We start from the raw sequence: 13038 nt of genomic DNA on the forward strand, positions 1-13038 counted from the left end.
GTTATTATAAAATATCGACGGAAAATGTTAGAGATTTAGTTTCTTTTCGTTTTACAGTAGCAATAAGACAGGACATACGTTATGCAATGACCGAGATTAAACAGTAAATCGAGGAAACCCATATTTCCAAGAACAACTAGCTTCCTTCTATAAAAAAGACCATCTCAGGTACGACTGCGTAGTAAAAACTTGACAACACATTGATACAAGTACCAAAGTGAAGCTAGCGTCGGATTGGCAGCGTCGGATTGATATTCATTGAGATTCAGAATCATTTCCGGGGGAGGTCAAACAGGTCATTCTACTAAAATCCTCTTTTTCCCCTAACGGTGGCAAAATCACAAACGAATTCCGATTAAACTTTCTTCTCTGATTTCTATTCATGATATTCTACGCTCTTAGTAGAATACACTGCCTATTCTCGACGAATTTACGGATTTTGATCTCAGCCTCGGATTGGACTCGTATTACAAGTCACGTTCAAAACATTCAACTGACAACAACAGACTGACGATTTAATTTTTATCAAACATTCAATTTATTCACTTCTAACCTTCATATAGTGAACTCGATTTTACTTTTAACCTTCGTATCGGAATCTACATTTCATGATACTGATTTTGCTCTCAGCCTCGGATTGGACTCGTATTACATCTCAGCCTCGGATTGGGATCGTATTACATCTCAGCCTCGGATTGGGATCGTATTACATCTCAGCCTCGGATTGGGATCGTATTACATCTCAGCCTCGGATTGGGATCGTATTACATCTCAGCCTCGGATTGGGATCGTATTACATCTCAGCCTCGGATTGGGATCGTATTACATCTCAGCCTCGGATTGGGATCGTATTACATCTCAGCCTCGATGTAATACGAGTCCAATCCGAGGCTGAGATGTAAATATCATGAAATGTAGATTCCGATACGAAGGTTAAAAGTAAAATCGAGTTCACTATATGAAGGTTAGAAGTGAATAAATTGAATGTTTGATAAAAATTAAATCGTCAGTCTGTTGTTGTCAGTTGAATGTTTTGAACGTGACTTGTAATACGAGTCCAATCCGAGGCTGAGATCAAAATCCGTAAATTCGTCGAGAATAGGCAGTGTATTCTACTAAGAGCATAGAATATCACGAATAGAAATCAGAGAAGAAAGTTTAATCGGAATTCGTTTGTGATTTTGGCACCGTTAGAGGATTTTAGAAGAATGACCTGTTTGACCTCCCCCGGAAATGATTCTGAATCTCAATGAATATCAATCCGACGCTGCCAATCCGACGCTAGCTTCACTTTGGTGATACAAGTCCCGCATTAACCTTAACAAACAAAAACGAATTTCAGGGAACCTCCTTTTTCTTAGAAGAGCTAGCTTTCTTCTTTTCCTAGCTAAACACCTTTGGTACGACTGCGTAAAAACACTACATCGATGCACGTTACTTAATTTTAATGTAAAGCTCTAAAATTTCGGGGAAACCCCTTTTTCTTGGAACAAATAGCTTCCTTCTTTTCCTAGAATTAAACACTACATCGATACATGTAACGCAATAGCAAACTTCTTAAATTCAGTCAGGCGGCAAGAGGTGCTCAACCTAGACCGGAAAAAATAATGATATCAATATCTTTATTCTCTCAAACGTTTTGTATATTGAAATTATAAACAATATTGTGAAAATGGGGGAATTCCCGCTTTTCGTAGAACTCATCTTTCGTTCCAAGAATTAAAGTTCGCATTTACGCCTGCGCAGCTGTGATGGTTTCTATTGGGATCAAAGTGTCTTCATGCTCTGGTCGTTTGGCTCCGCGTCGCATATTCTTTAACAATTTTACGCCATACTATCCATCAATGAATTCAATAATTCCATGTTCACGAAGCCGAACTACGAACATCCAAGATCGAAGTCCAGATTTCACATTAACTATATTTGAAGAAGATTTCATTCGTATTCAAAATCTAGTTAGCAAGATACCGAATGCAGAAACTGGAGGAAACCTCTTTGGCTTATGGACGAATCAAGGCAATGCCGTCGTTCGTGTTGCTACAGGACCTGGTAAGAACTGTAAACGAAGCTGTGCATTGTTCAAGCAAGACATACCGTACATGAAGCGAGTCGGTAATTTGGTTACTAGGGAGTATGGATTGTGCCACATAGGAGAATGGCACTCGCATCACCAAATGCAACTCTATGAGCCAAGCTTTGGGGATTGTAATACTGTACAACGAAACTATCCAACAGGATCTCAGGGATTTATTCTTGTGATTGCAAATATCCTTCACAATAGCACAGTAAAACTTTCACCTTTCAAATTCACCGACGAGCAGTCGTCTTGTAAAAGGGGAGAAATCGAAGTTTTAAGAGCAGAAAATCCATTCATGAAGGTTACACAGATAACTAGCGCTATAAAGAATGGTAAAGAGGAGAGGATATCGTTGCAAGAATCGTCAGGAATAGTGACAAATGAATATACATGTCTTCCTGATGAAGAACAGAATTACAAAGACAAACATTTAAAACAAAATTATCCTTTTTCTAGTCCTCCCAATACTCGATCACTTTTGCCAAATAAAATGATAGACAGATCATCACAACATGAAACACAAATAGGCCATCGCATGAAGAAGGCTGCAGACCAAGTGGATGTAAAGCGTTCTGCAAAAAATCCTCAACCTTCTTCACCTCCAAAGAATCCGTCCGAGCGGTCCCTACAGACAACTAGTGGTATTTTGGGTGTGTCATCATCACAAATCACTTTGCCATTCGGAGCAGAAAAGCTAACGGAAACTACCCCGTGCATAAATTCAACAGCAAATTCACAAGACAGATCCCAGGTACAAACTGATAAAGACATGTCGCGTTATAACCGCACAACTCAATGGTACGAAATAAAACCAGAAACCTTAAGAAAAACCTTGGATTTTGTGAGATCCTTGGCTGATGACCAGAACACAGTTATCATATCGAGGCATAAGTCAACATTGGACACGACCATGACATTTACACATCATAACAATGAATGGTCAATTGACTTTCCCCATGACTTTCCAAGGGGATCTGTGAAGCTAAAGAAGAAGTTTAGGTCTTTTGGTCTGGATACTTATCACGTAGAAGGGAGAGGAAACATTGATAGATTCAAGGCTGAACTGAAATCCATATTGCAAGGCCAGTGTGCGCGATGTAAGAATTATAATACCAGGTACAATCATAGCAACAGATACTACTAAAATAGTAGCGTTAAAAGATTGTAGCGAACTGAGAAGGATAACTGTATTTAGCTTTCTACTTAGGACTATTTCAATTTTTTTTTTTTTTTTTTTGCACTTACAAATACCTTTTATCTAGACAAAAAAGATTAATACATCTAATCGTATATAAAGCTTAAAAGCTTTGGGTCGCATACCACCTAAAGGGCTAGTAAGCGAAAACGCCTTAATAAGCACAAGCAGTCTAATTTTTACCAGTAAAAAGTTTATGGTGGAACCTTGGGCTGAAAAAAGAAAAGCTATATAAGGAAGGATTGTCTATTTTTTGTTCTTTTTGCTTTTTTTGTTTGTTTGTTTTCTTTTGTTTGTTTGTTTTTGTTTTGTTTTTGTTTTTTTTGTTTTTTGTGTTGTTTTTTTGTGGGTTTTTTGTGTTTTTTTGTTTTGTTTTGTTTTGTTTTTTTGTTTGTTTTTCTTTTGTTTTTTTGTTGTTTTTTTTGTTTTTGTTTTTTTTGCTTTTTTGTTTTTTTTTTTTTTGCTTTTTATTGTATAGGTTGCTATCAATAGACGTCACTTCCGGTAATAGCTCTTTTTTGATGGCTTGTAGAATCCTGGAGGTTGTTTTGATCTCTTGTTTTCTGGTTTGATGTCGTGAAAATAGTCAAATACAATAGTTTGAGGACTTATTTTGATATGTTTTGACTTAGAATCCGCTAGCTGCCCCCCAGTCAACCGCTTGTTTGCCCCCGAGTCAACTCAAAAAAAGTCACGTGATTGATAGTAAGCAATTGCAGTTACAAATATCTTTTAATCATATACTTGCCATGTAAATATAGTGTAGTATAATGGATTACTGTCCATCTGTATAAAAGTGTTTAGGTTTAATGACTTTTGCGAGTGTTGTGTGTTATCACACAACAGGCCATTCAGTATGCTTTAAAATTTATCAATACTTACAATAGTCATGTCTTAGCAGCAGTAAGGGGGATCCGCGATCGATGCCAAAGATATACGGGTTTTACCCGGGAAATTACGAACGCGGGTACAGCAGATTTACGGGATTTCCCGCGAAAAGTCCCTTACTGCTGCTGTAACTCAAACGGAGGTAAAAATATCTTATAAATATACGATGCACGAATGTAAGAAGTTCGTTAACGACTTTTGCATAATTTGTCTAAGACCTAAAGTTATCGTACCTAAGCCAGAACCCTTTTGGTGTTGTGGTAAGAAAATGCAAATAGAAGATGACACGTCAGCACAGTGTTACGAGTGTGGTAAGAATATTCGTAATGCCGTACCAAATGCTACCAAAGAGCAATATTACGCCAATGGAGGTCGTACGAAGACCCCATACAAAAGAATAAAATACTTCCGAGACTGGATGAGTCATATCCAAGGTTTACATCCGGTATATTTAGACACGCAGAAAATCATAGACCATTTAGAAGAGCCAACCCCACAAAGTCTACGAAAGACATTGAAAAAATTAAAGCTAGGGAAATATTACAAAGCTATTCCCTATCTTTTGTCTGAAATTACCGGTAGGCGTATTCCTGATGTCCCAGATATGCAAAGGGCCGAGTGGTTATTCTGTCGGCTGGATAAGGATATTCCTTATTACCCCGACGTAATTTACGAAATATTCCAGCAAATAGACCCCAACCACCCCCTATTAGAATGGATTCCGAGAAGATGAAATGTGCAGTCGAAATCCCCATGCGATGTCTACTGAGCGAGTTTTCTTTGGAGCTCCTCTTTTGCCTCCTGGTAGATCTTTTTGCGAGATTCCTCGGAAAGATCTTTCACGATGGTTTTTTTATTACCCGACTTTAATTCGCCATATTTCTTTTCCTCCGCGAGGATCAAAGAAAACTCCGTGTCGTCTATGCGGCGGTCCCGCAGAGCTTGGGAGACTAAGTCGGCGATGGTGTTGGCCTTTGCTCTTGCTAGGGCTATGTGTGTGTCGTGCTTGGATATCTTACCGGACAATTGCTTTATAATGCCTGTCGTAACAGCGGAAACGATGCCGCAGACGGCTCCAACGCTGGCCAAAGGAACGCCAACGACTATTCCAGGTCCGGTAAGCGAAGTAGCAACGCCAGTGCCTGTTAACGCCACGGACATGGAGCCGGAAGTTATCGCGATTTTATGTAGTATGCTTCGCGCTCTAGCATACTTTTTCCTGACCTCTTCGTAGTGTTTCGCTTGCCCTTCCAAGTAAGCCAGGATTAAGTTCGCTTTGTTGAGCCTAAAGTTTTCAGCGTTTAATTCGTTAGGACCTGTATCCTTAGTGGTAGCGTGATAATTGGGAACATCTGGGTACAACTGAGGTGCTGAAGGTATAACATCCATTATATACTAATGTACGACGCTTTTGGGGATGATATTGAGGAGCAGCCACATCACGACAACCGGGATTATGCCAACTGGAGAGCCTTTAGGAAGATGTTTCCGCATGCAGACCCTAGTAAGTTCGAAAGAAGACCCGATGGGATTTACTATAACGGCGAAAGAATGTACAGCAATACGGACTTGGAGCCGCATGAGGAGAGGAAAAAGGCACAGCATTTGCCAATAACGAAGGAGGCACCCGTGCATAAAGCGCCCAATTTTCCTAGAAACTTATTGTTAACCACGGAAGATTACCCATTTTACGATGCTGAAGGTGGTGTAAACGACTTTGAAACGATGGTAACGTTCCTGAAGATTTCAGTGGGTAGGCAATCATTTGATGTAGTAGTAAGGAATATCTATGGGGATACGATGTTAAAGCATACGTCGGGTAAAGAGGCCAGGGAATGGTTAGCAGGACCCAATATGCGATATTGGCCGCAGCAGTTAAACTTTGCTGTCTGGGCCGCCACTAAAGGTTGTGGCGTTGCCGCGGATATGTTTCACGTTCCGATCATGCGGTTTCACGTTGCCTTTACGGTAAGGAGGTTGTTGAAGGAGCTTAACGTACCTTTACCGGGAGATAAGGCATTTAATCCAATGAATAATCGATATAACGCCGCAGCCCTAGAAAGGTTAGTTAATGAGTTCAAACCACAGCAAAGAGACTTTCGTTACAAAGAGGGTAAGACGCATGGCCTTGGCATCGTTTACGTTTGGGGTGCCAACGGTGAGAAGCCGGCTGATTATGGGCATCAGGAATACCCAAGTAATGAGTTAGAGTTCGGTGATATGGGTGGTGATAAGAGCAATAATTCATTAATTACCAGAATCCAATCGAACTACCTCGGCACTTGGGATCCATTCGTGTTGATGAAAGGAAAAGGTTTAAGGAACCTAGCCAGGATTAACCGCAGCATTGAAGCATTTGTGTACTGCATCTTAGGAGCGCAGGTAAATACCCGCAGCCCCATCGTTGGATCCCAAGGTGCTTCGCGGGAAACGCAAGAAGAATTCCTAACTTTATTTGAGTCAGCAATAATAGAGAATGAGATCTCTAAGTCGGTGCAGAGATATCAATTAGCGGTGCAGCAGTCTAAAGTGCGACTGGATTACGCTTTGTCGCCTGGTTGTTGGTTAATGCCGAGTAATTTGGTCATCAACGCCCATTCCGTTGTGGGTTATAACAACAAGCTGCAGCGAGCTACTAAGGATATGAAGTTTGGGGTGAATGACGTGAACTCTGACACTCTTAGGAACATTCCTCACTTCGTAGAGAAGCCAAAAAAGTCACACGAAGCGAAGCTACCCGTAGTTAAGAAACCATCAAAGAAGGCCCATGTTATGCCTACGATACCCGAGGAATACGACCATAACTTACTAAAAGCCGGCTTAGCAGCCGCGGGTGTTGGTCTGAGCTATTATATATGGCGATGAACAACCCCTACGTAGCTGGAGTAGATTGTGTTTATACGACTTACACAGGCGAGAAAAAATACAACCAGGCGGCTTGGGTTGATGTCACGGGCATGTCTGTAGACCTAAACTACTCAGGGAAGAAGTTAATCCTTTGTAGTATTTGTATTGGTGCACATAGTCACGCTAACGTAGGATTTCGTTTCTGCGATGACAATGGTGTGGTACCCCCCATGCGCACGAAGACGAACAACAGGGAGCCTACGCATTTCTCCGTGGAGCCCAACCCCAGCAGCGAGGAAAATCTATCGGTTTGGACTTTACACATGGTTGCCGATTGCCACGGGAAGGTAAAGCTGCAAATGCGTGTAGATGATACGGGAAAGGTTACGGTAAATGGTATAGAAAATCAAAGAGACACTATCTACAATCATAAGACCATTAGCACTCTTACGGTAATGAGTCTATAGAAGGGAATTTATTCCCTGAAATATATGAATCCACACGCAAAGGAAGATTGGTTTCTTCATTATTTGGAGGAAAAGGAATACTTACAACAGCAATGGTATGACACGGGATTGTGGGTGAAGGTCGGGGGCCTGGGATTAATTATGTGTACTATTAGCATTAACACGGGGTATTCATGCAATGCTGGGTTTAGGGTCGTTGATGAGAATGACCATCCATTACCGCCTTACAGGAAAAAAGATAACAATAGGAACCCAGTCCATTTCTCGTCGGAGCCCCCTCCAAAAAGCGGAGAGGACTTAACGCCAGTAACTTTTCATATGATAGCCAATTGTCAATATGCGAAGCTTCAGGTCCTTCCCAATGACGTTGCCTACCTTCGAATAAATGTTGTGGGAACTCCTGCTATAGATGCGGCCTGGAGTCATAAGCCCATTAGCACCATGAGCGTGCTGCCGCTAGTTCCGCATTATCAAGGCGGTGCGAATACTATCTTTACTTATCCCCAGTCGAGGACGCCTCGGGCGCCCGACGACGATAAGCCACCAGTAATACACAAGGATAAAATTAACCCTTCATCTTCTTCAGGAGTACCACTCCAATAGCTACTACGAGGATCCAAATGTTATTCCCCACGAACTTCAACAGTTCTCCGCCGGCCCTAAGCGCCAGGCCAAGAACGCTACCCAGCAGCCCAGGAAGACCGGCTGCCATCTTTTTTCCCAAGTCCGTTAGTCCACTGCCTAATTTCTTTACGCCCGCGCCTGTAGCCTTAAGCGTGGATAGGATAACTCCTACTACGCTCGAAATAGCGATCGCAAATGCCAGCGGCACGCCATATTTCAAAAGGGCTCTTCTTATCTTTTCCTTGGTGGTAAGCCCTAATTCTTTCTCCAGCTTCTCCTTTTCCGCCCGCAACTCCGCAAGGCGCACCTCTAGATTTTCTATTTCCTTTTGAGCTGCCTCCTTTTCTTCCTCAGGGCGTTCTTGATCTTCGATTACCCCCCGCTGTCGTTCTATTTCATACTCTAAGTCTTTGATGGCTTGATCTTTCTGTTGAATTTGATCTGTTTTTGCATTGATTTCAGACATTAACATTCGCCTTTCTACCAAGGAGTCAGTCATTTCAGCCCGCAGGTTTTCGCTTTTTACGTCCAACGCCTGCAGGGTGAGATCAAGATCCTTTTGTAATTTATTCCTTTCACGTCGAATTTCATTCCTTTGATCTACCAGCTCCCTTATTTCTTGATTTTTAAATTCGACTTCCCTCCTATGCGCGTCGGCAAGCCGCTGGTTTTGCTTCATGTATTCCTCCTCCCTTTCTTCCAACGTTTCCCGCAGTGCTTCCACTGAGGCGCCAGAGCTTTGGGCTTCTCCTAAGTCCTCCCGTGCTTTGTCTAATTCGCGCAGGGCCTGATCCACTTGATTTCCTATTTCTTTTATTCTTTCATCTTGATGGGCGGACTTCTTTTCAGCATCGGCAAGTAGCTGACCTTGCTTTGCATATTCTACATCTTTTTCTCTTAACTCCCTTTGCAGATCCGCGGCACGTTTTTCCGCGTTGGTCCTTTCGGTTAAGTTGTGCAGCCTTTCTAACAGGCTTCTAGTAGCACGCTGAAAGCCTCTTAATCTCAAGACGTCACCCCTAACGTTGCCCTCCTCATCAAAGAGGGGTTGCGGTTTTGTCCAGCGGTCTTTGTCGGGAAATCTTAAGTCTTGGACGCTTATGAGGACTTTGTTTCCCTTTTCCGTAAGCTTTACGTCGTCAGCATCAAAGTTGTCGTAGCGCTGCGTTAGCTCTTGCATTGCCCACTCTACGGTTTCCCGCGCGGCTGCTTCGTCTGTGTTTTGAAGTTCCAAGTACTCGGGGACGGGGCTGCCGCGGTTCCTTGATTGCCACATGCGATTCAAGGCTGCCTTGAAGCTTTTCCACCTATTGCCATACTTGCTTATCAAGGCCATGTCGTAAAGCAAAGGCTTTGCCCCCGCGTTTTTAGTCCATTCATTAAATTCTTCGTCGTTAATATCGACTTGGCCTTCTTCGGTAAGGGGGTCAAAATCCGTTCCTTCTACTTCCATTATATATGATAAGCTCAAAGTTAAATCCCAACGTATTACCTAAGCAGGTTGGCGGGCTGAAAGCGGAACGCACCTTTCACCGGGTCACATTCACACCTTCTAGCGCAAAGCCGGGGGAGACGCTGTACGTAGGCGTGCCCCGCCTAACGGATAACCTAGTCTTAGTTCCTGGCACCTTGGCGCTAAGGTTTGACCTAGCGGTGCAGTCAAGCCCCACAGATGAAAGGATTATCGTTAACAACGTGGGTCGCAACATTGTTTCTAAGATGCGCGTAAAGTTCGCCGGGGAATCCTTGCTGGACTTAAATAGGTACGATCTGTATACCACGTACAAAGACTTATGGTTGACGGCCTTTGACCGCGCGCAAAGGATAGAACAAGGAATTGGCAGTGTCATTCTACGTAAGGTCCGCACACCTACGAAAACGCAACCTACTGACGGCAGCGGAGAAACCGCAGTGGCAGACGCAAAGCGAATAAAGACCGCCTATGGTAGCAAGTATGTCATACCATTAGACTTTGAAGTGATTACGAATCACGGTGTCTATTACCCAAGACAGTTATCCGAACTGCAGTTTGAAGTAACTTTAGCAGATGCTAATAACATCATTGGTGGGCTAAGCAGTGCACTTACCACGACAACCCCATACTCTATCACTAATCTAGAATTACAGTACGAAACGGTGTACAGCGAAGAGCTGGCCCGTAGCGCTGGCATGGAATACAGCTCCGGCAAGGCATTCCTTTACGACCACGTAGTGATGTATAAGACGTTCAGCTTCTTGGATAAGACGGATGAGGTTATCAACCAAAGCATTAACCTCCCCCGAAGAAGTCTCACGGGGTTGATGCTGGTGTTTGCCAAACCCTACGAAGCCGGTAAGCGCGACTCCGAGGCCTTTCACAACCCCAACATTACTAACGTGGGGGTCAACATAAACGGCGTTCCAAACAAGGTCTACTCCCAGGGGATAAAGCCCGCAGACGTGTACAGAGAGGCCATGCGCAAGTTTGGTGACCAAATTAGCCCCGAGGAATTCTTTAATGATAAGTATGCGCTGTGGATTGACATGCGCACCATTAACGACGAAGACCTACATGGTCAAGGTTTACGTCTAGTAAATACGCAGGACGGCATAACATTGGAGATCAAACGCACCAAGAATGCCTCCGCGGGCGACGGTGATAAAATAAACTGCTACGTCTTCGTCGTGTCTGACGCGCAACTGAGCGTAGAAATGAACCAATTGAAAAGCGTTGCCTACTAGGACGGCTGAGGAATGAAGTCGTCAATGTTAAAATATTTCTTGAATATACAATGCTTCGCGTATTTCAAAGCAACGAAACCAAACTGCAATGCATAGTGCAAGGCGATAAATTATACTTCAGGGGAAAGGAGGTGGCGGCTGCGTTGGGATATTCTAATGCTAGAGATGCTTTAATTACTCACGTTTCAGATAAGTACAAGGAAAGGCTGTCTGTGTTGAAAGGGGTCGTGAATCACGACACTTATACTATCCACCCACATTCCGTGTTTATTTCCGAGCCTGGCTTGTATCAGTTGATATTCAGCTCCAAACTACCCAAAGCTGTGGAGTTTCAGGATTGGGTTTTCGAGGAAGTCCTACCCGCGTTGAGAAAGACGGGTAAATATGCGATGGACAAACGGTTCGACGGCCCAAACAAGTTAGTTTTTAAGATAGAAAATGAAGCTGACCTGCATGCAAAGGTAGTCGATTACATGCGTAGGTTTTACCCTGAATTCATCATAGCACCAGGCCTTGGCGAGCTGCAGGATTCTGACAGCAAGCGCATAACATGCTGGCGAAAAGGCTACCAAGCCGGTCAACCCGACCTTTTGATCCTTAACGCCCACAAGAAATACCGCGGGTTGTGTATTGAGTTGAAAACCCCAAAAGGAAACGGCGTCTTATCCGCAAAGCAATCCAAAAAAATTGCGCAGCTTGATGTAAATGGTTACCTAACTATGGTTAGCAACGATTACGACGTCATCTGTCGTGCCCTCATGGATTATGCGGACGGCATTCGTATTCCCTGTAAGGGCTGCGTAAAGCGGTTTAAGTCCTACGCCACTTTGAAAACGCACCTAAAGATATTCCATAGGTATAATGAAGCTCAGCTTGACTCATTGGCGTGATCTCGTCCACGGCAAAGCATACGAAATAAAAAATTACGTCGTCTTCGAAGACATCGACCGTTTACGGTTAGTCCTCAAAGACTTAGAAGGTAAGGAATATTCCCTTTGGGCGCCGGATTGCGTGCGGTACGTAATTCAGGGCGAGGAATTCACCCACTTACGCAGCTATGGTAAGGTAAATGGCCGATGGAAGTTTGACATTGAAAGAACAGTCACTCCATCTCCTCTTTGTAGTTAAGCGCCCGCTGCGCTTTAGGATCCGCGGAGCACCAATGCCCCACAAAGGATTCTTCGGAGAATACCCTGTCGCAATGAAGGCAGGTGTATTTTTTACGCGGCGGCTTACGAGGGGTAATGCAGTCGGCAGGTAGTTCGCAAGTAATACAGTCCATATATTGAAAGGGTAATTAGAATGCCTCCCAGAAAGGCGGCTGCGCTAGCATATACCTTTAAAAGGGGTCCTTATTTTCATTATGCAAGCGCCCTTAAAAAGGGTCTTTATTTTTATTTATTATTATTAAATATCCTTAATTCATTATTATCGAATATTCTTAATAATAATAAATAAAAATAAGAATGGGATTTGAGACTCTTTGCACAAACCCTACTTTACTATCTTAGGTCCTTTCTAACTTCTACGGGCTTTCCTTGCCGCCTCATTGCCGGCATGCCAGGCCTCAAAGCGATCTAAGTACTCCTTAAAGCCGCCTTGACCGTCGTAGAGGCACTGCCAAATATGCTGGTCACTTCTTTGACAGCCGCAGCGCTCACAAGTTGCCTCCCAATATTCTCTATCCTCCCACCTTACGCCTTCGACGCAGTCAAACTCCGCAAAGCGCTGGTCAATTTCCTTCTTCCGGCGCGTTAACTTCCTTTGGGTTTCCTTTGGGCAACATCGTGCAGCAACGTCGCCGTGCTCCTCGCAAGCCACGCTCAGCAGGTCGTAATTGCCGCGGCACCGATGTCGATGCCATTCGTCGTTCTTGTCCTCCTCGCAGCGCTCACATACGTTCTTTAGGCAAACGCGGTTATCCACGTGGTAATCCAACATTTGCGCGCTGCTAAAGAGTCGATTACACTCCTTACAACGCCTTTCGCGTGCCTTCTTAGCGCATACCTTCTTTTCCAGGTGGTATTTTAACATTTGCTTGCTGCTGAACTCCTTGTTACACCGCTCACACTCCATATATAATAAGGATTTAATAACCACTATAAGGGATACCGCATGAAGTCCTCAACGGCCAGAAACTATTTCAAAAGTGTCTCAGAATGTCGACGTTTAGGTTAAATCTTTGTTAAGGATACCTGGAAACTATTCCAAAGAGTGTC

This window comes from Actinia tenebrosa, unplaced genomic scaffold (assembly GCF_029948245.1).
Source record: "Actinia tenebrosa isolate PJP-AT-01 unplaced genomic scaffold, QUT_ActTen_1.0 PGA_scaffold7__59_contigs__length_16204524, whole genome shotgun sequence".
Taxonomy (NCBI): Eukaryota; Metazoa; Cnidaria; class Anthozoa; order Actiniaria; family Actiniidae; genus Actinia; species Actinia tenebrosa.